Source organism: Copadichromis virginalis, linkage group LG16 (genome assembly GCF_057382275.1).
Source record: "Copadichromis virginalis isolate Kocher_CV1m ecotype Utaka linkage group LG16, C_Virginalis_male_GT1.1, whole genome shotgun sequence".
Classification (NCBI taxonomy): Eukaryota; Metazoa; Chordata; class Actinopteri; order Cichliformes; family Cichlidae; genus Copadichromis; species Copadichromis virginalis.
The window spans coordinates 3,449,592-3,472,659 of record NC_140633.1 but is presented as its reverse complement, the minus strand read 5'-3'; the positions used below and the strand labels follow the sequence as shown (position 1 = coordinate 3,472,659).

The window sequence follows — 23,068 nt, the reverse complement described above, 5'->3', positions numbered from 1 at the left end:
GGAGCACTAGGTGCGGTGACTCCCAAGCTAGGCGAGTGGCTCCAGCAGATCCCGGGAATAACATCGGAGATCTCTGTCCAGAAGAGCGCAGTCCTGGGAACAGCTAAGATACTGCGCAGGACCCTCAAGCTCCCAGGCCTCTGGTAGAGGACCCGAGCTTGAAGGATAAACCGCCCGCAGGGGCGTGCTGGGTGTTTTTTTTATATATATATATATATAGGTACAACACAAATGCTACGGCAAGGAGGAGTCAGGACGCCAGGTCAGGGGGGAGATATCATCACCCCCACCCGAGATTGGGTACATAGCCCCAAGTGCGATAGGAGAAGGATCGTTGAGTGCGAGAGGAACTGACCTGAAAAATAGGATCATGGCCAAGCTTGAAACCTGGATCCCCCGTAGCCGGTTACCAAGATTACGTGAAGTACCCTCAGAAGGTCTGCTAGATGATGTTAATGCAGCACTACGGACAATACCTACAACCACGGTTACCGACACTAACAAGCTGATCTACAATACGGCAGCAGTGATCAGTGAGATGCTTGGCTACAAGTTGAACAGCCACAAGGGGCAGTACCCTCCATGGAGAAGGAGGCTAGAGGGCAAGATCAAAGTAGCACGGAGGGAGGTTAGCCAACTAACGGAGTTGCAGAAAGGTGCGACAAATAAGGTGCCTAAGAAATACAGCAAGCTGTCCATACCTGAGGCCTTGGAAACTGCCAAGCAAAGACTCACAGCCTTGGCCAGCCGCTTGAGGAGGTACACCAGAGAGATAGAAGGCAGGAGAATAAACCAGCTGTTCTCCACAGAACCAGCAAAGGTGTACTCTCAGTGGCAAGGGAACAATAAGAGAACAGCACCACCAAGGCTGGAGACAGAACAATACTGGAAGAGCATATGGGAGAAGGATGCAACCCATAACGGCAATGCTCAGTGGCTAGAGGATCTGAGGGCAGACCACAGCGACCTCCCTGAACAGGGTCCAGTAACCATCACAGTGGCAGATATCCAAGAAAGGGTCTCCAGTATGAAGAGTTGGACAGCACCAGGGCCCGACATGGTTCACACCTACTGGCTGAAGAAGCTGACTGCACTCCACGAGCGTCTGGCAGCACAAATGAACCAGCTGCTAGTTAACGAAAGACACCCGGAATGGCTAACTGAAGGCCGGACGGTCCTGATCCCCAAGGACCCCAAGAAGGGACCGGTCCCCTCCAACTACCGACCAATAACCTGCCTCAGTACTACATGGAAGCTCCTGTCAGGCATCATATCGGCTAAGATGAACAGGCACATGGGTCAATACATGAGCGGGACACAGAAAGGAATTGGCAAGAATACCAGAGGTGCAAAACACCAGCTACTGGTAGACAGAACAGTCAGCCGAGACTGCAAGACCAGACTGACCAACCTGTGCACTGCCTGGATTGATTACAAGAAGGCCTATGACTCAATGCCCCACAGCTGGATACTGGAATGCCTAGAATTGTACAAGATCAATGGGACCCTAAGAGCCTTCATCAGGAACTCAATGGGGATGTGGCGTACAACACTAGAGGCCAACTCCAAGCCCATAGCACAAGTTACCATCAAGTGCGGGATCTACCAAGGAGATGCTCTGTCCCCACTGCTGTTCTGCATAGGCCTGAACCCCCTCAGTGAGATCATTAACAAGACTGGCTACGGATACCGACTACGGAACGGAGCAGTTGTCAGCCACCTCCTGTACATGGATGACATCAAGCTGTATGCCAAGAGTGAACGAGACATCGATTCACTGATCCACACTACCAGGCTATACAGCAATGACATTGGAATGTCGTTCGGACTGGAGAAGTGTAGTCGGATGGTAACAAAGAGAGGGAAGGTAGTCAGAACTGAGGGGATTGAACTACCAGAAGGCAACATTGCAGACATAGAGGACAGTTACAAGTACCTGGGGATCCCGCAGGCAAATGGGAACCATGAAGAGGCCGCTAGAAAGGCTGCAACCACCAAGTACCTGCAGAGGGTCAGGCAAGTCCTGAGGAGTCAGCTGAATGGTAAGAACAAGATCCGGGCCATCAACACATACGCCCTGCCCGTGATCAGATACCCTGCTGGGGTAATAAGCTGGCCAAAGGAGGAGATAGAAACCACTGACATAAAGACAAGAAAGCTCCTTACCATGCATGGAGGCTTTCACCCCAAGTCCAGCACCCTGAGGCTGTACGATAAGCGGAAGGAAGGGGGCCGGGGACTGGTGAGTGTCAGCACCACAGTCCAGGATGAGACAAGGAACATCCAAGAATACATTGGGAAGATGGCCCCAACTGACCGAGTGCTCAGTGAATACCTCAGGCAGCAGAAACCCAAGAAAGAGGAGGGAGACGAGGAACCATCATGGAAGGACAGGCCCCTGCACGGTATGTACCACCGGCAGATAGAGGAGGTGGCTGATATCCAGAAATCCTACCAGTGGCTGGACAAAGCTGGACTGAAAGACAGCACAGAGGCACTAATCATGGCAGCACAAGAACAAGCTCTGAGCACAAGATCCATAGAGGCTGGGGTCTATCACACCAGGCAAGACCCCAGGTGCAGGCTGTGTAAAGATGCCCCAGAGACAATCCAGCACATAACAGCAGGGTGCAAGATGCTAGCAGGCAAGGCATACATGGAACGCCATAACCAAGTGGCCGGCATAGTGTACAGGAACATCTGTGCTGAGTACAACCTGGAAGTCCCGAGGTCAAAATGGGAGATGCCCCCAAGGGTGGTGGAGAATGACCGAGCTAAGATCCTGTGGGACTTCCAGATACAGACGGACAAAATGGTGGTGGCTAACCAACCGGACATAGTGGTGGTAGACAAACAGAAGAAGACGGCCGTAGTGATCGATGTAGCGGTTCCGAATGACAGCAATATCAGGAAGAAGGAACACGAGAAGCTGGAGAAATACCAAGGGCTCAGAGAAGAGCTCGAGAGGATGTGGAGGGTGAAGGTAACGGTGGTCCCCGTGGTAATCGGAGCACTAGGTGCGGTGACTCCCAAGCTAGGCGAGTGGCTCCAGCAGATCCCGGGAACAACATCGGAAATCTCTGTCCAGAAGAGCGCAGTCCTGGGAACAGCTAAGATACTGCGCAGGACCCTCAAGCTCCCAGGCCTCTGGTAGAGGACCCGAGCTTGAAGGATAAACCGCCCGCAGGGGCGTGCTGGGTGTTTTTTTATATATATATATATATATATATATATATATATATATATATATATATATATATATATATATATATATATATACAAAACTCTACAGATTTGCTACGGGTAACTTAAATTCACGGATGAACTATTTATTTCTTTTCTGGCAGTGACTTATTCCATGCTGACACTGTTGCAAGACAGCCAAAAGATTATCACTAAGCAGTTGAAATGACAATAAAGGTTTTGAACGGTAGGGGGGTTTGTGTGCACATAAATCTATGACAAATGAACCTTTTTTGAACCAATTGTATTTGGATGGAAAGCTTCAAGGCTTCACGCGGCTTCATGTGGCTGTCACTACCCACAAGCAGGACTCGGGAGGCAGAAGAAACTTAGTAACAAAGTTAGTTTCATTTGCTGCCAGCTCATGGATTAAACAAGACAGTATCAAGCAAGGCAGGAGCAAAACAGACTGAAACATTAGGAAAAACGCAGCAGTGAGAGAAAAGGGAGAATGTGACGCAGAACTGAGGGAAATGCAGACAATATATACAAACAAGATAAGGAGAGGATAGGAAGCAGGCAGAAAACAGCTGGTCAGAAGCAAGAGAGATGAGGGAAGTAAAACAAAACAAAATAAAACAGGAAGTGACAAAACAATAAGGACTTTTATCCTAAACATAAATTAAAGATAATAAAAACAAAGAAAACTCAGATTACAATCAAAAAGTCAAATCAATAAAACAGAATCACATCCCACAAAGTAAAACCCAGGATCAGGCAGACAACAGTATTTAATCTATTTAATATTCAGCGTACAAGCATACTAATTAAGTGTACATGCTAGAGCAAATTGTAATTGTTCATCTGTTTCAAATGATAATATTTATGGTCAAACATTAGAAATGTGTAAATATTTACTGCAGTTGTCTTTGCTGTTTACTGCAGATATCGATGGTCCATAAATTAATTCAAGCCTGTTGCCAACATCTATGAAGTGAATAGCTTTCACACCCACAAGCTAAACAAACAGTATCAAGTTCTGTTTATTATGTCAGGAGCCATTAATTTGCTGCCAGCTCTATATTGGATATGTTATCAGAAACCTGGCAAGCGAGCAAGAGCAAAAACAAAATGGGCTAATTTAATGCCGTATCCAGCAGGCGTCACATTTCACTTGTAGCTGCATTTTGTCTGACTGGGAATCTCCAAAATGAATCTATTCCACCTTATTCTCTGGAAGTGTTAGCACCTGTGCCTGAACTTTATCTGCAGAGCTTCTATTAGTGCTTCATGATGCAGAACTGCCAACTGGGTTGGATAATTTTCTTTCCTCTGACAAGCAAGCTTATTGTCTCCTAGCATGTTCTGTTTCCAAGCCCGACCTTGATTTTAGCTCGGTACTCACATCCAGTGAACATTCTTTTCATTACATTATGAGCTGAAGGTGGAAGAAGGTCATTTAAATAAAAACGTTTCATGAAATGCAGTTCTGATGCTCCGTTTTGTTATTTATGGTGAACAGTCATTTTGTAGTTCAGCTCTGAGAGATTTGTGGCCAGATGCACAAAACTGAGTTCGCAGAGACACAAGTATACACACTCTTTTTTATATAATATAAAATGATGTGCAAATGCACAATATTCTTTTTGAAACCATCTGAAACTTTTACACACATGCATGAGCCGATTTGTCCCTTTAAAACGATGGTAAATGGACTGGTACTAATATGGCCCCATTCTACTGAAGTTGAGCACTCAAAGTCTTTGATTACAAGTCTCATTCATCTACCACACACACATTCATACTGCACTTGGCTGCACTATGTCTGTTCTGCAGTTCTGTCTGATGTTCATATCAGGGGCGTAATTTCCAGGGGGGTTAGGGGTGTAATCCCCCCCCCCAATAATCAGACCCAGCCTATATAAACCTCCAATAAAATTATGAATTATCTTGTATAAATAGACTGTTGATTTTCTTTACTCATTTCAAGTATTACCAGCAAAATAGTTGCATGTTTAATCATCTGGGAATTTACTCAGATTAATTTATTTATTTAGACAGAAATCTTGTGTTGTAAAACGAAAATGAGATGTCAGCAAGGATTTCGACCTGAACCTGCAGGACTGGTGCAACGACGATGTCCCGTTTCAAAATCTAAAATGTTTGGCAACTTTACATTTGTAGCTGTCAGTCTCCATATGAACCTAAAAACCAAACATATGTTTATTCTTTCTGCTGTTTACTCTCTTTATTTCCTGTTACTTAGTTTTACAGTTTTGGGGTATTCTGCATCTTTATGTTGTCTCAGGTTTATTCTTTGGTTATTGCTCCATTACATTCTGGTTTCTGTTGGGTTAGTTATTCATACTAGGTCAGGGGTGGGCAATTCCAGGCCTCGAGGGCCGGTGTCCCTGCAGGTTTTAGATGTGTCTTTGAACCAACACAGCTGATTTAAATGGCTAAATTAGCCCCTCAACGTGTCCTGAAGTTCTCCAGAGGCCTGGTAACGAACTAATCATGTGATTCAGGTGTGTTGACCCAAGGTAAGATATAAAACCTGCAGGACACGGCCCTCGAGGCCCGGAATTGCCCACCCCTGTACTAGGTTCATGATGGCCTTCATGATGTCTCTCGTATCTGTTTGCCATGGTACTTTCTGTTTCTTGTTGAGAGTCATTTGTCTCTCGTGCCATGCTTACATTCCTTCCCCATGCTTTTTGATTAGTTCAGCTTTGCCTAGTTTTTCACACTTGTTGTCAGATCATTAGTGCTCCAAAGCTATTTTGTTATTCCCTTTTTGCCATGCTTTTGCCCCACCTTTGTTGCCGGCCTCCTGCCAAGCCTCCGGACAGTTTCTGCTTCCACTCGTCATCGTGGGCCTCTTCCCAAGCCTCCAGAGGGATCCTGTGTCTGGAATCGTCCTTCACTACAGGCAGCCCTCAGAACTCTTCCATCTTAGTCGTTGGTATCCAAGCCGGCCCCAAGAACCGCACCTTCACTCCCAACCATCCTTATTTGTGTATAGAGTCACGTCATCCCCACATTTTCACTGTCAGCTGTGCTTCATTTGCTTTCCGCTTAAAAGCTTTGGTTACTGCAGTTGATTTCCATTGACTTCATACTCTACCTGACTTTTTTTTTTTAAATTAAATTCTGCCACAAAGCGTCTGCACCATATGGCAACATTAGAATCATTGCATTTTACAACAGGACTACAGGAAGTAAATATAAACAAAGGGACTGTTTATCTTCTGTTTATCTGTTTGGATGATGGCAAAATAAATCTGTTCTGGACTCCAGGACTAAGATTTGCAGCAGGTGGTAGAGTTGCACTCTGTACAGTGTGTGCTTAGCACAGTAAAGTAGCACAGCAGACTGCAGTATGGTAACTCTGATATGTCACAGACCAAACATATGCCATAACAATCATTTGTGATGAATAATCATCAAGCATAGTGTTTTGCATTAATTATGCCTCATTTAAGCTCAATAAAAATAAACATAAACAAAGTGGTAATTTGGCCTTAAAACCAGACGTCAACGCAACACTGACTAATGGCTTATCTCACCAATTTGGCACTGTGGTGTTCAGCCTCTGATACATCTACCTGTACATTCAAGTGCAGCTGACAAGCTAGCACCCGTAGCCAGTCATATTAGCAAAGTCTGTTACAGTAACAGAATGAATAAAGATGAATTGTAGTTATATATAATAGCCTGAGAAATACAGATGAATAATGTTGGTATTATTAAACATTAAAAGTAATATCTTATTTTACTTTACACTGTAAAAAAAAATGTAATATCAAAGTATTTTACTGTGTATTTTACAGTTTTGTACTGTTTTTCTACAATATCATTACATTTATATAAATAGACTGTGATTTTACATGTCAAATGTAAAATAACATAAAATCACTGTAAATGTAATAAAACATAATTCTCTTCTTTTTTAAATATATTTTTCTGTACATATGCATATTTAGATTGTTAAAATACATTCACAAATGTATCATACTTTCATAAATATTTGTCCGTTATTTGAAAGATTGAACTGTTAAATTCAAATGGAAAACTATGGAAAAATATATAAAATGATCTAAAAATTAATGAGAACAATTAATAATTAAAGGAGTATTTGAATTATAATTTTGCTGAAAATGTCATCTAGCTCTGTTTCAATAATTCAGAGGTAAAAAGTGAAAATATAATTAATAGGAATAAAACGAAAAAAAAAACCCATATAAAACATTGCACGGCCACACTGTGCTAATTATGTATTTAAAAAAAATAAATGTAGAGGTAGGAATTGCAATAAATCCCAAAGTATTCACAACATTCCTGAACAGAAATAGGCCTCTGCACCTGGGGTGAGGGCGTGGTCATGAAAACAATGTGACATGCCATTGGATGTTGGGACACATAACGACATGAGGAATTTGAACTAACAACCACAAGGTTGCACGTGTGGCTGTGGAAAGCGCGGTGGAAGAGAGAGGTTGGTGAAAGATCATCCATGCAGTGCTGCAAGACAAGTGTATCAAACTCAGCTTAGTAGAATTAACTTGGCCACTATGGCTCGTAGTCTACTGAGACGGTAAAAGGCATGGAACCCCTAGCTATGAAGGCAAAGCACGTCGTCTGTCAGTGTAAGGTTTAGTTAGACCAGCCGCTAGCTTGCTGGCTAGCAGAGTTGTTGTTTGCTAATTTGTTAGCTGCCAGCTTTCTGTAACCGTGTAAACACAGCAGTTGCAACGTGGATAGTTTCTAGAGCGCTAATACCCGTTAGGGGGGCCGCAACCACAGCGGCCACTGATGCATTTGACTTAATGTGAAATTAAGTATGCAACTTAAGAGCTAATAGGCGAGCTGTTCCACTCTAGCTCGTGCGCACCAAGATAAGCTGCGTGATAAAGTGAGGGAAATAGAAGTACACCACTGTGCTAGCTTTGCCCTGTAAAATGTAATGGACATGTAAAGGATAAGACAAGTATTTTATTCTATTTTGTGGAGAGGAAGTAGACTAAAGCAGCTGAGGCGAATTATTTGACTACATATAAACGTACATTGCAGACATGTATTTGGATTTTGGCAGGTTTCATGATTTATAAGGTTTTTTTTCTTCCTCTGCAGATTAGTGGCGTGAGTTCTCAAATTTATTCAGTAAGGTGTAAAGGTGAGTATTGTACTGCATTTACGGATGTCAAAAGATTACACCTGTCGCAGTTGTGGTGCTTTAATGTAAATGTTTGGGCACCCATGGTCAAAATTTTAGTTCATATGAACTGTTAAGCAAGTGGAAGATGAAATAATCTCCAAATGTCATAAAGTTACAGATGACATTTAATTTTAAATAAAATCATTTTCATATTTTTTTTTTTTTTTAAAAACAGAAAAGGCCCACAGCAAAAGTTTGGACACCTTGCAGTTGACTGGGGGGCCCAAACTGCATGCCAGTGTATGTAATTGATATACGTTAGTTGTAACATTGCAGTTAGTTGTGTGAGTCATGTGTGGACTTGTTTTTTTGTCCCCTTGTTTCTTGTTCATGTACACAACAGGAAACTCAGCTTTGGCAGCCGAGCACTTCATGTTATCTGTGGATCAGGCCATTGTGAATGGCCATATCACTATTTCAGCGACGCACTTATCCTGATGCTTGGCTCTTCTGCATGAACATTTCTTATCCAGTAGGCTAGGCAGCAACCTTGGAATTCTTGCAACGGTAAGGCGGCACCAGCCAATTTTATGGATTGAAACATAAGAATGATGAGACAGTGAAATCTAAAGTCATGCAATCCAAATCAAATCATCAGATCTCCTTTCATTTGCAGCTAAAACGCATAAGACTGAGCAATGCTTGAGTGTTGCGATGATTTGTAGATTGATAAATCAACAAATAATTCATATTTGCATTTCAGATGGCTGTCTCTGAAATATCCTTGATTCATGCTCATGTCAAGTTATAGAAAGAGACCTTGGAGTAGTAGATGTTCACAGACGTTTCACTACCCTGAAACAGTATTTGCAAGACTCACAGGTTAACCAAACATCTTTGCATCACCTCTCTGTTCCACAATGACCTGTATGTCCAAACACACACTCAAAAGCAAGCTCAATCTACATTTAGATTTATTGCAGATGTAAAAAACATACAGTCCAGTCCTCAGTTTCTGTCATGGTTGGCTGTGTGGCAGGCAGGCAAGCAGGAGTGGTGGATCCAAAATGCAGGACTCAGACACAGAAGTACAACTTAAAGCGCAGCTTTATTGCTGGAAAACCTCTTACTAAACTAAACTCACCAAAAGACAAACAAAAACGCTGGTGGACTAAAACACTTTAGCAGAAATACTGAACTGGAGACAAAACACTGGCAACACAGAGGCAAAACACACACAGCTTGTTGAGGGTACGACGCAACACTGACTCAGAGAAACACAGGGACTAAATACACTGGGAAGTAACGAGGAGAATGAGACACAGAAGGAGAGCACAGCTGGGGGAAATCAGAACTGACGAGACAAGGAAGCGTAAACTGAACACATTCACATAAGACACTGACCTTCGAAGTAAAACAGGAAGTATGACACAGACGCGAACTTGACACGGTGGAGACAGCAACTAAGAAACACAGAGACATAACCAGTAAGGCAGAGGACTCGATGAACCAAAAGACACAGAGGGAAACTCAAATATGCAGTCACAGACTTACACAGAACAGAGGGGACACAGAGAGACATGAAGGGCAAGGGATCAAAACTAGAAACCATAGAATAAATCACACACAAGTACAATAATACAAAAATCACAAAGAACTAAAACGCTGGGTCAGGAGACCCAGGACCCTGACAGTTTCTTAATGAAGTTGTTGTGTTTCATTCGACAGGTGCCTTAGGATAAACCCAAAGTGGAGCGGAACACGTCTAAGAAAAACCTTGCAGTCAATCCAAAGGTTCTGACATTGATCACCAAAATTGTGGACTACGAGTGGCAAGCACAAGAAGTTCTTATTTTTATCTAGGATAACATAATCTGCTGTTCATTAGCACTGGTCTCTGGTTCATGGTAAGTGTCAACAGCACGGGTGGCCCGCTTGATAGGGGAAAAGTTAAATATAGGCTGCAAATCCTATTCACATTTAGCTAGCGTTAGTGCTAGCCAGTTAGTATGTTACTTTCTGCTGACAGGCTTCTCTGTCACTCTGTCCTGCGATAGGTGTAGCATTGTCTTAAGTAATATCTTCATCTCAGTTCATTGTAATAGACTGCCTTAACTTGTCAGTGTCACGGCTGCGGGGGGCAGACGTGTGAAGAGTGAGAGACAGGATCCAGACGCAGGCACTGGCTTGGAGGTGAGCGAGCTTTTATTATCACAGGTGGCACAAACAGAAATACGGCGAGCAAAGCAAAACCTCAAGGTGACCTAAACTGGGACTGACTACCAAAACGAACCTGAATGGATGACTCTGGGAGAAACAGGTGGGGAAGAAACACAGACGGACTAGCAACTAACATGAGTGAACTCTATAAATTAGAGATGGCACGATACCACTTTTTTATGTCCGATACCGATATCATAAATTTGGATATCTGCCGATACCGATATGAATCCGATATATTGTTTTTTAATCAATAAAAATGTTTTTTTAAATATCTTGCTGCATTTTGTATAAGTTCATACTCAAGTTTAAAACAACAACTACACTAAAGCTATTCTGTTATACCTGTATACAAAAAAAATATTTCATAGTTCAGCAATACTGATCAATCTAATAAACTTAAACCTACACCATCCTCCCTATTCTGGTATTTTAAGGAGTATTTAGCGTAAATATTAAGCAACCTAACTAATAGGGTTCCAACTCCCAGCAACAACAAAAAAATAAAAAAAATAGGGAACCACCCCTCACGCTCCACCTCATGATGCTTAATCGACGTAATCAACCTTAATTTGATGCAGTGTGAAAAAAAAAGCACAGAAATCAATTATTTTTCAAGAAATATTAAATAGATTCAACATCTTTCTTCAACAAAATTGCAGACTGCACAGATGGTACCTTCCCAAAGGAAAAAGTACTATAGCTTACTAGGGTATATTAGACTTAACAGTTACTATATACAATAATGGACATTACATCAAGTTTACATCAAATTTAAACTTGATGTAAAATGTAAGATTCAGATAATTATTTATTAAAAGCTCGACATTTTAAATGAGAATAAGAAAGAAAAGTATGTCTTTGTGCCCCCTTTTCCCTGTTCATGCCCTATCGGCCCCCCTGGCTAAACTTTGCTAGATCCGCCCCTGCACAGTTACAGCCGTCAGCTACGTAGAAAAAGATCCTGGTGTAGAAAGTAATATTAAATAAATTCTAACAACAGCTGATCAAGCTTAAATGTGCTGCTGTTGTTCAGCTGCTGGTTTCCTCTTTCTGGTGCAAAGTGGGCCAAAAACAAACGAGAGAGACGGACTCGCGACAGAAAAGCCGATCAGCTGATCATTGATCAGTTTCATGATTGAAGTAGCAGCAGGAGAGAGAGAGAGAGGCAGTCGCTCCATATCGGTTGTTAAGCTTAACGCAGGAATGCTTTACAAACATTCAGAGATGAACTTACACACTTGCTTTACTTCTCTCTGGGAAAACTTCCTCGGAGATGAAATGCTGGTTTGGTAGCGAGGCTACAAATACACACAGCCGCTCTATCAGGTGATGCATACTGCTGCGACGTGCTACGGTTATGAGCCGAGTTACACCGTGTGGCAAGTTTTGTGAGGTGCTTTTTTGATATTTAATGGATCGGATTACATTTTTTATTTCTCTCCAATATCCGATCCAGTAATTTAGGTCAGTATTAGACTGATGCCAATACGTAATATCGGATCGGTCCATCTCTACTATAAATACACAGAAGGGAACAAGGAAACTACACACAGGAGGGAGGCACAACTGATTGCGATTGACAAGACGAGACAGGGGAAACGCAAATTGAATACACTGGCATAAGACACAGACTTTCACAATAAAGCAGGAAACTCAAAACACACGTGAAGACACCGACTCGGAGACGCGGGCTTTACACGGAGACCTGACTACACTAGAGGGGGTACACCAGATGACACAGAACAAAGGGACCACAGAATTAACTCTGGGAGGTCAAATAACAAAACCTAAAAATCAGAACTCAGGATGCACCACGAAACTAGGGAGCTAGGACAGAAAACACAAAACACAAACAGTCACAAACCATTATGAAATCAAAAGTAAAAGTACAAAAACCAAAAACACTGGGTCACCGACCCAGGACCACAACAGTCAGTTAAGTATATAATCACATTGCAAATTTCTCCAAGGGAACGCAAATGGCCAGCAGCAGCCCTAAATGTGAGACTTTCAGAAAGCTAGAGCTGCTTCGAAACCTGCAGGTTATGTGCCTCAAATGTTCCCCTTTTCCTTGTTCCAGATGTGGAGAGGCAGATGAACATTTGAGGCGGCAGTTTCCCCTTCTTTTGTGCTCAAACGTGCATTTGAATTGGATTTTTTTTCTATGTGCCTTTGTTCATGCATAAGTGTTAGTTGTTCTTGGATTGTTCCAGGAAGGGTTGTCTTTTTGTCAATAAAATCCATGTTAATGATTGAAACCATGTTTCATGTCTTATAAGTAAAATAAACATGTTAAAACTGCTCATACACAACATATGATCAAGAAATAACATAATCTTGATGTAATTGTAATCAGAGGTTTTGTTTAATAAGGGTTTTTTGGATGTTTTGTTACAGATAAAACCAACAATCTTACAGGGAGCACACTTAATTCAAGTGCAGTCCAGTACATATTCATGAAATCTGTTAATTACACTTAGAAACTAAATTTTTATGTGATGATCACAGTAAAATGTTCCTAATTTAATGTTTAAAAGCATTTGTAAAAGGCAAAATCCCATGTAAAATTAGGGCAACGAACTGTATTTTCATTACTGAAAATAACTGTATTTTTAAGGGACAGTTATTTTCTGTTATTTTACGGTATTATTTGGCGCCCCAGCTGCTGGAATATTACAGTTTTTTTAGGATGTTTTTTTAACAGTGTATGTAAAAAAAGGTATTTGATGCCCATCACAGTATCAGTACTTCACCCAGCTGCAAGTCAATAGAGTTAATACAAAATGCACTTTTTAAATGATGATTTGATTTATTAATGGAATAAAGCTATCCTATGAAAAAGTAGTTGCAGACAAAACCTAATACCTGCCACCCTTGGCTGCAGAACTGCTTTCAAGTATTTACAATAACTACCAATGAGTCTTATGCATAACTCTTAAGGAATTTTGGTCCATTGTTCTCTGCATAATTGTTTTAAATCTATCTACAGGGATGAATTTAAGTTTTGAGCATGAATGTTCATACCAAAGACGTCCAAACTTTGACTGGGTCAAAAAACCATGGGCGAGGATATGGAAGCTGAAGCCAGGGATGACTTCTGGCTGAACATGGGAGTTTGTACAGGAGTGTTCTGATTGTGCTCTGCAGAGCTTGCAGACAGGTGTCAAAGGCTAGCAGAGCACAGTGACTTAGGTGAGCTCTTGCAATTGCACAGCACTAAGATTGGATGACTTTGTTGACAGGGAGAATTTGCAGTGAGGAGGATTGGTCATGGACCTGACACAATACAATGTGTAAGCTCGCTCCCCTGCACGGAGAGGCATTAGGACTTTGGATTCACTTTATCAGGAATCATGATGAGGCTGAAGATGCTGCTGCCAGTATTCAATGTGACTGAAAATACAACTAATAAGCATAAACATGATTAACATGATTGCATGAATAAGAGCCCGAAAGACAAAATGACAGACGAGCGCTGAGATTTAAAGCACACAGGACAGAAGCTGATTGGATCGTAGAAATTGGGCAGAGGAAAATGATGATAACAGAATGAAATGTGACAATGTGGGAAAGCCGAAACGATGTAAAGAATAGACTAGCAGCCCAAACACAATGCAGGAAGATGAATGAATGCCGATGTCCCTTGGCTGCAAGGGTGAGATTCATGCCATTACAATCGGCCGAAAGCTGTAAGCATCCCACAGATTTTCAGCATTTATGTTAAAAAACATGTCATCTGATGAACACTAATCACCTGAGGTGAGACTACAAAACACTGTAGCTCCACAGGGTTGTTCAGTTATGGCATGTCTGCATGTTAATGTTCATATTATAGGTCAACTTTGGACATCATTAACACACAACAACATGTTTCTATTTTTTTTATTATATTTTTATTGAAGAAAAAAGAAAGGACTTGTTACAATAAAGTGCATTGACATTACTTAGTCAAAAAGGAAAAAAACCCTTTTTCTTCGTCCTTTTGTTTTACATTCTGATAGCAAAAAAATAAATAAACTCGTTGGTTTAACAGCGTGTTACATAATGCAGCATGTTTAACTTAACTACAAAGACTACATCAGGTACATATTATGAAGTTGAGGGTCAACCTGACATTGTACGATACATGGGAGATACACCAATTCAGGGCTGGTCTTACCTAAATTCAGGGCGGATGGGGGACACAAAGCTAATCCATTTATTCCATATTCTGTAGAATTTGTCTTTTCGAATTTTTAAAAGGAATGTCAGTTTTTCCATTTTAAATATTTCGAACACCACATTAAACCAATCCTCAAGACCCTCAACATCATGTTTCCACCTGTTATGTTTGTTAATGTCTGAAAACAGAGGCAACTTGTACACTTTCAGGGAAATTGCATCATTTTCTATTCAATTTTTTTCATCTGACACCCTCAAACCAAGTACAAATCTTATCCCTTGCATGCTAAACATATTTCTGTTTGTGTTGCATTAAGGCAGCTGCTGTCATCCAGAAACTCTGTATGAAAATAACCTCATACTGCTGCTATACCAACAGCCTCTCTCTCCTCATGTGAGGCTGAGATTCACAATGAGAATGAAGGAATACATGTGACAGCTGATGTGACATGGGCTACAGTACAATATGTATAAAAGGCTGACAGAGAGATAAAAGAAATGCTGAGGAAGGATGAGTTTAAATTTACTGGAGGTGTGTGTGGAAGGGGGGGGGGGGAGGGGGGTAGTTTTTTGAGAATTGAGCCAATCCAGACACAAATCTAGCATTTGAGGTGATATCTCGTATTAAGGGAAATTTTACTGTGAGGGGTCCTCACATCAACAACCCTTTACCGTGTCGCTGCTCAAGCCATGTTGGTATGGACCACTAGAGTCAGAGCTCCTCCTAATGGACATCTTTGAGTACTGCAGTGGTCAGGGCAAGGAATTCAAAATAGGAACAGAAGCAAAGAAACATGATTGTGGATGGGACTAACAAGGCACTCACATTTCAGCCACAAAGCATAGTTAGAAGGCTTTCTTCATCTCTCTGGTGAAGAGAAAAGGGCTAAAACATTATACCTATAAAACACACAGACTGTAAAATATTGAAGACTGTATCACAAGTAAGCATAGCATGTGCAATGAACATACTGAAGATGTGCAGATTTGCATATTCTCCCCATGACTCCCCAGACTCCTCCCGCGGTCTCATGAGTCAAGGAAGTTTCTTTGAGACGAATACGTCGATAACATGCAGCAGGACAAACGGAGTAAAGATGCTGTTCTCTCACTTTCTTTAGAACCGTTCAGTGGTTGATGTTCAAACATTAATGCACTATTAGATTAGTGATTGATGAACAATTCATCTCTATGTGCCAAAATCTTTCCAGTATTCATTTTGCTCTAAACAGCCAGCCCAGCTCTGCTGTCCAACACGGGGCAGACAATCAAACTGGCATAAAGTGAGAGACAGAATCTAAAATGTGTTATATAAAACTTTTTAAACCTTATTTTAGGCCTGCAGCTCCTCAAGGTGAGCTGCTGAAAAAAATACTGAACTTATGGGAAAAACCTACTCAGTGTTTTAGAGGAATTAAAAAAATAATTATCACCTTTAACAAGAAAAGAAATATAAAATCCATAAAGAATCCAACCAAGCTTTCAGCTTCTCAAGCTGTTCTAATGTCTCGCAGCGTGAAAACTGAAATTTGCTCCATCAAACGCTTTCATCATGAATTTAGAACAACTTGTGAGAGAAGTCCTGCGGGGAGCCTATTTCACCAAATGTGCAAAAATACAACGTACAGTTTGGAGGAGATTATTTCCTCTTTCATTAATGTTAACACATCCCAGTACTGAGCCAATCATACACATTTGCAACACTCGAATCTAAGAGACCGTTAGTACTCAGAGGCAGCCTCTGAACCGGAGCGGGTAATCAGCTCTGTGGAAACACACTTTAGTTCATATGATAAAGATAAACTTGCACTATGATGAAAGATTACAGGAACCATGATTAAAGAATCTCCTGTACAGACATCGCTGGACTAGAAGTTGTTATTTCCATAAAGATTTGATTTGATTTACATTTTCTCTGACAAGCTGCAGGACATTAAGAGAAACCTGCTGCTGTGTGGGTGTATCAACATTTCATTTAGATGCTTTTTATCTTGTGGAAATGTTGTGTATATGATACTTTCATGGAAGGACTACATTGAATGAGAAGCCTAACAACATGAAAATAAGCACTTTATTTGGTGCATGGTTTTATTTTTCAATTTTTATTTTTATTTTATTTAAACTAGAGGGTAACATGTAGTTTGTAGTGAGACCTTTTGGATTCATGTGAACTTTATTTTCAGATTGGTTAGTTTAGTCGAGCTATTGCATATGCACATTTTACTTCAGATACAAGCAACTGAAGAGTCAGCCCCTCTAACCTCAGAACTTCTCTGTATGGTTTATTATACGAGCAGGAGTTCCTCCAAAATGTTAAATTCTGGCAACATTACCTGAACTTGATCGTCAAACAGTTTCCATATTTTTCTATGTTAATTAAAGTTATTTCAATAATTTAATCACTAATAATATAACCATCAGTTATTTTAGACTGAGTGCAATTACTTATTATTTAAATACACCAAAACCTGCAATCCATAACTACTACCACTCAGCTGTGAATAAGCCTTCAGCTCACTCATTGTGCCACCTGTCATAATGTCAGGCAGGCTGGACCCAAAAAGCAGAGTCGGCAAACAGAAATGTTTACTTAAGTGAATGCAGTGATAATGGAGGAGAGTGAGGAAAGGACTGTGGCTGAGGAGGGAGAGTTCTGAGGAGGAGAGAATGAGAGTTAATGGAAGAGAATATTACAGGTTACGTGTGAACTGAACCAGAGCTAATCTTACTTGAGCTTCTGAGGTGGTAAGTATGGGGGAGTACTGGGTTGGCAGGTGAGTTTCCTCAGAAAACAGGTGGAGAGGAGGAGGCAGACTGACCGTGGGTCATGGCATCTGGAGGTTCAGATGGTGGTGAGGAGGAGAAACAGTGTTCAAGGTTACCAGATCATAGGTGAGTTGATTCTTGAGCCGGCAGGGTTCAAATGGGAAACTCAAGTGGACAGCCAGGAGGAACACAGGAAGAAAAGGGACAAACGAGACTTCGAACAGCAAACCAACCAGTGATTTACGCTGAAATCGGACCATAGAGTCACCATATCGATACGGATGGCCTGGTAGGGAATCATAGCACCGCCTGTCCTGCATATACCTGAAGTCTGGTAAATGAACTACCGACAGCTGAAGATAGGTTGGCCCACGACAAAACACCCCAGAGACCTACCAGACCAACAACTACACCTGAGAAAATTAAAAGAAAAAGAAGGAAGAGAAGCGGAAAAACAAGTGTAGCTACGCATCAGCCACTTGAATAGACAGCACCTCGTAACATCAGGCAGTCACCTCGTTACAAGCCAGTGTTTAAGAGCAAAAATGATGACGACATCCAGGACGGCTGATGTAACATCAGCTATGTCAAGCACCTCAGGAAGGTCTTTTACTGATAAAGAGACTTTAGAGATCAGGAAAAAATCTGTTTTATGCAAGGAGATAATTGCAATGCATCATAATACTAAGAGCTTTGGTGTGGTATTACTTTGTTTGTGTCAAAGGAATCACGTCTTTGTCTGTTATTGCACTATGCAGTACAAAAGAGTGTCCTATTTTCCATGATTAAGAGCCATACATGTTACCAATCCATCCATTTTCTTCCACTTGTCCAGCTCCAGCTGTCTAAACAGAGAAGCCCAGACCTCATTCCCTCTGGCCAGCTCCTGAGTCTCAAGCTCCAGCTGAGAGATGTAATCTTGGTCCTGGTTCTCCTCCAGGCTGAAGACATACAAACTGGTTAGGACCAGATCAGTCCCTTCATTTAAACAGCTATAGGCTCAGCTGCTGGGGGACAACCGTGCATTTAAATGGGAGTATTGATTTTAGCTAACTGTTGTCTCCTTGCTTTTCCTTTCTGTTTTTTTTTTTGTCCTGTTTATTTTCTTTATGTTTGTAAATTTTATTTGACTAAAAGTAAAAGTTAAGCCAGGTTTCTTAACCCATCAAGGCCAAGTTAACATACCTGGGATTGTACGTACCCAGCTGTTAGACTACTTGAATGACTCGCATCTTCCAATCCGGTTTTAAGCCCTTTCGCAGCTCTTGTTAAAGCTATGAATGACATTCTTGTTGCGACTGATCGTGGTAAATATGCTGTGCTTGTCTTATTGGACATGACAGCTGCATTTGACACAGTGGACCACGACCTGCTGATCTCCCGCTTACACCACTGTGTGGGAATTTCTGATTTGGCATTGTCGTGGATAAAATCAAATCTTTCCGAAAGGAGTTTTTGTGTTAAGCTGCGGTTGACCGCGTCCTCTGTGGCCCCTCTGCTTTGGGGTGTCCCCCAGGGATCTATCCTCGGGCCATTATTTTTCTCACTGTATTCACTCTGTCTTGGTGCGATTTTTCGTAAACACCGAGTGTCATTTCATTTGTATGCCGATGACTGCCAGCTTTACTTACCCTTTAGTCATTTGGATACTTCCCCATGTCAATCTCTGCTTGACTGTCTTAGCGATGTCAAATCATGGATGGCAAATAACTTTCTAAATGTTAATGATCACAAAAGGGAAACAATTTTATTTGGCCCACATCGCTCTACTGATTCTCCAGATGTTGATTTTGGTGATTCGACCTCCCATCTGAAAAGTTTGATCACAAATCTTGGTGTTAAATTTGATTGCACACTTACCTTTGATGGTCATGTAAATCGGAAGTTAAGCCTTTCCTTACCAAACGCAACTTGGAAACTCGTATTCATGCTTTTATCACTTCATGTCTGGAATATTGTAATTCCCTTTTAATTGGGTTTGGGTCTGGCACTTTGTCACGCCAGCAATTAGTGCAAAATGCGGCGCCACGATTTTTAACCGATAGTAGGAAATTCGATCGCATCACTCCGGTTCCGGCTTCTTTGCATTGGCTTCCCATTGAATTTAGGATTCGTTGTAAAGTTCTTTGACTGGTTTTTAAATCCTTAAACAGTCTGGCTCCTGTCTACTTATCTGATTTGCTGAAGTCACATGTTCCTCCTCGCTCGCTCCGTTCAGCTGAGCAGCTGTTGCTGTCGGTTCCTAAGTCGCGGCTGAAATGCAGAGGAGACCGAGCATTTTCAATTGCGGCTCCGAAGCTTTAGAATAACCCTCCCCTCCATATTAGACAAGCGTCATCAGTGCAGGTCTTTAAGTCCAGATTGAAAACCTATTTTTAATCCCTGGCTTTTAACTCATTTCATTTCATTTTATTTCTTTATTTATTTCACACATGGTTCAACAGTGTTTCATTTCCTTCATACAAATCCTCCTTCCCATTAATATAACACTGCACCCATGGGTGAAAAGGAGCTGGAAGAAGAATAAATTCTTATTAGCACCTGCCCCCTATCTGCAATCTAATTATTCTTACAAGAGGGCGCCAACAACCCAAACAACCATGCAGCACTACTAAATGGCAATGAAAAAATTTCCTTCCACATTTAGCCCAAATTACTTTCATGTTCTTCATATTGATTTATCCTTTTAAGTATGTAACACATTTTAAAACGGTGCATGTTTGTACAACTCTTGAGATTATCTTGAAGAGAATTCCATATTCTTATACCTTTGACTGTCGGACACATTGGCCTTTGTGTGGTCTTAGCAAACTGGTGCTTAAAGTCAAACTTCCTTCTGCTGGCACCACTTCCTGAACACAATACAAACAAACTTTGTAACTTAAGAGGTAATGTACTATTTCTTGCCTTGAACATAAATAATAATGTCTGTAATTTCACTAAGTCTTCAAATTTCAACAATTTCGATTTTATAAACAGATTATTTGTATGTTCTCTATATTTAACATTATGAACCATTCGTACCAGTTTCTTCTGTAGCAAGTATAGAGGCTTTATATTAGTCGCATATGTATTCCTCCACACTTCAGCACAATAACTGAGATAGGGGAAAATTAGTGAGAAATATAAAATACGCATCGCCTTATAATCAAGTATATCTCTGACATTACTCAAAATATAAATATTTTTAACCATCTTTTTTCTAACATGTTCAATATGAGATTTCCATTTTAATTTATCATCCAATGCTACTCCCCAAAAAACGGAGTTCAGTAACTCTGTCAATCAGAACTCTATCAATGGACAGAGTTACTTCATCCTCTTTTACCTTTCCAAAATCATAAATTTCATTTTTGTCAAGTTCAAAGATAATTTGTTTACCTGAAACCATTTTTTTTAGTTTTTTCATTTCAGAATTCAGCCAATTCTTTCAATTTATCCCCAGCACAATAAAAATTTGTATCATCTGTAAACAAAACGAAATTTAACATTTTGGACACATCGCAAATATCATTTATGTATAAATTAAAAAGTTTTGGCCCCAAAACAGAACCTTGAGGAACCCCACATTCAATTTTCAGTCTTTCAGAGGAATTGTCTAAATAATGCACATACTGGGACCTATTTTCTAGATAAGTACTTAACCACTGTAATGCAATTCCTCTCACCCCATAAGTATTAAGCGTAGAAATCAAAACAGAATGTTGCAGCGAATCAAAAGCTTTTTTTAAGTCAATAAATACTCCTATTGTATATTTATTATTGTCTGTTGCACATGAAATATCGTCAGTAGTAGTGATCAATGCTAATGCCGTTGATCTATTTTTCCGAAATCCATATTGATTTTCACTTAGTAATTGATGTTTTTCAATAAAGCTATCAAGTCTTTCCACAAACAGTTTTTCAAGTACTTTAGAAAACTGTGACAGAAGTGACACTGGCCTATAGTTATTAAAACTATGTTTCTCTCCCTTTTTATACAGAGGTATCGCTTTTGCCACTTTCATTCTGTCAGGAAATACACCAGCATGGAATGCAAGATTGAAAATATAACAAGGAGGAGTAATTATACAATCCAATGTCTTTTTAACCATAACCATATCTAAACCATGGCAATCAGTAGATGTCTTATTTTTAGTCTTTTTTAGAATTGCTGCAATTTCTTTTTCAGCGATATCAGCTAAGAATAGACTTAACCACTCTGCTTCCACCTTTCCAATCATCCTTTTGTTCTAGCTTATCATGTTTTCTAATTAGATTCGCCAACTTAGGTCTAATATTTACAAAAAAGGAATTGAATTCATTTACCACTTCATTCATGTCCTTTATAATCTTATTTTCCTTATAAAAATAATTAGGCAAATCTAAGGAAACGTTCCTATTGCCTAATATCTCTCTGAAAATATTCCAAATACCCTTTATATTATTTTTCTTTCTTGAAATAATTTGTTATAATATTCTTTCTTGGCCTTCCTTAATATTAATACTAGCCTATTTTATAGACTTTATATTTCTTATCCTTATACATCTGTCCAATTGCTCTTCCTCCTCCTCCTTACGATATAAGGTACACTGAAAAAAAAAGTTCTTTCAATTTACTTGATTTTATTGTGTACATCGGTCCCACATAATATGAATAAGTATGACTGACTTAATTTTCCACTTTCCCTCAAGTAATTAATGCTTGTCAGATCAAAGTATTTTATTTACATCAGATTACTTTAAAAAAAAATCATGTTTGATCATCTATTATCATAATATCAATGCATTGCATAATATCAATATATTTTAATGTTTAACACCAACTTATTTTTATTTGCCAGTGGTACACAATGATATTATGTAATGTAAACACATTGCAATTATGTTCTTGCAACACAAATTATGGCTTTAAATCCTACTTAATTTTTTCAATTGAAATATTAACTGATTACTGACAAAAAAGGCAAAGATTGTGAGTGCTACTGAACAATTCCCCTTTATTAAACTGTAACATCAGTGAAAGCAGCAATTCTGCCATGAACAAGTCTAAAATCACATCCATATAAACTTAACACATTTTTAAAGATAGCCTGCAGAAATAACAAAGAAAAAGTTAGTTTGAGAATATATTTGCAAATATTTCACAAAAAACTGACCTCAGCAGCAAATAAAAGAAAGTGCTTATAGATGATCCCGTCATCTCTTACATATAAGATTTGTGTTAATTACACAATTGAAAATGTAAACTAAATTAAGACAACCTGGGGGGGAAAAAAAAAAAAAAACCCCACACACACAAACACACTTTTATGAATAAACAGATTTACACAAATATAACTTGTGCGTTATCTGACAACAGTTTCAGCTTCTGTACATGCATTTACCTGTACAAGATTTCAACTAAGTTGAGCCTTAAATGACATTGTTACATAATACCAAACACCTACATGAATTTTAATCTTCATTTTAAACATGTAAGCAGGACATTAAGGTTGACTTAGAACATATTGCTAAAAATTGTCAGTAAAAATTTCTTACAACATGATACCAAAAGGAAAAATTATCCTGCATTGCAGTCACATGAGGGGAAAACAA

The 23,068-nt window shown here is 40.0% G+C and overlaps 1 long non-coding RNA gene across 1 annotated transcript in view; it reads right to left on the bottom strand.

Annotated features, from left to right (window-relative positions):
- Window positions 1-23,068, bottom strand: part of LOC146690088 (uncharacterized) — a 384,415-nt gene that overhangs the window by 276,861 nt on the left and 84,486 nt on the right. The gene's annotated exons all lie outside the window — the stretch shown is intronic.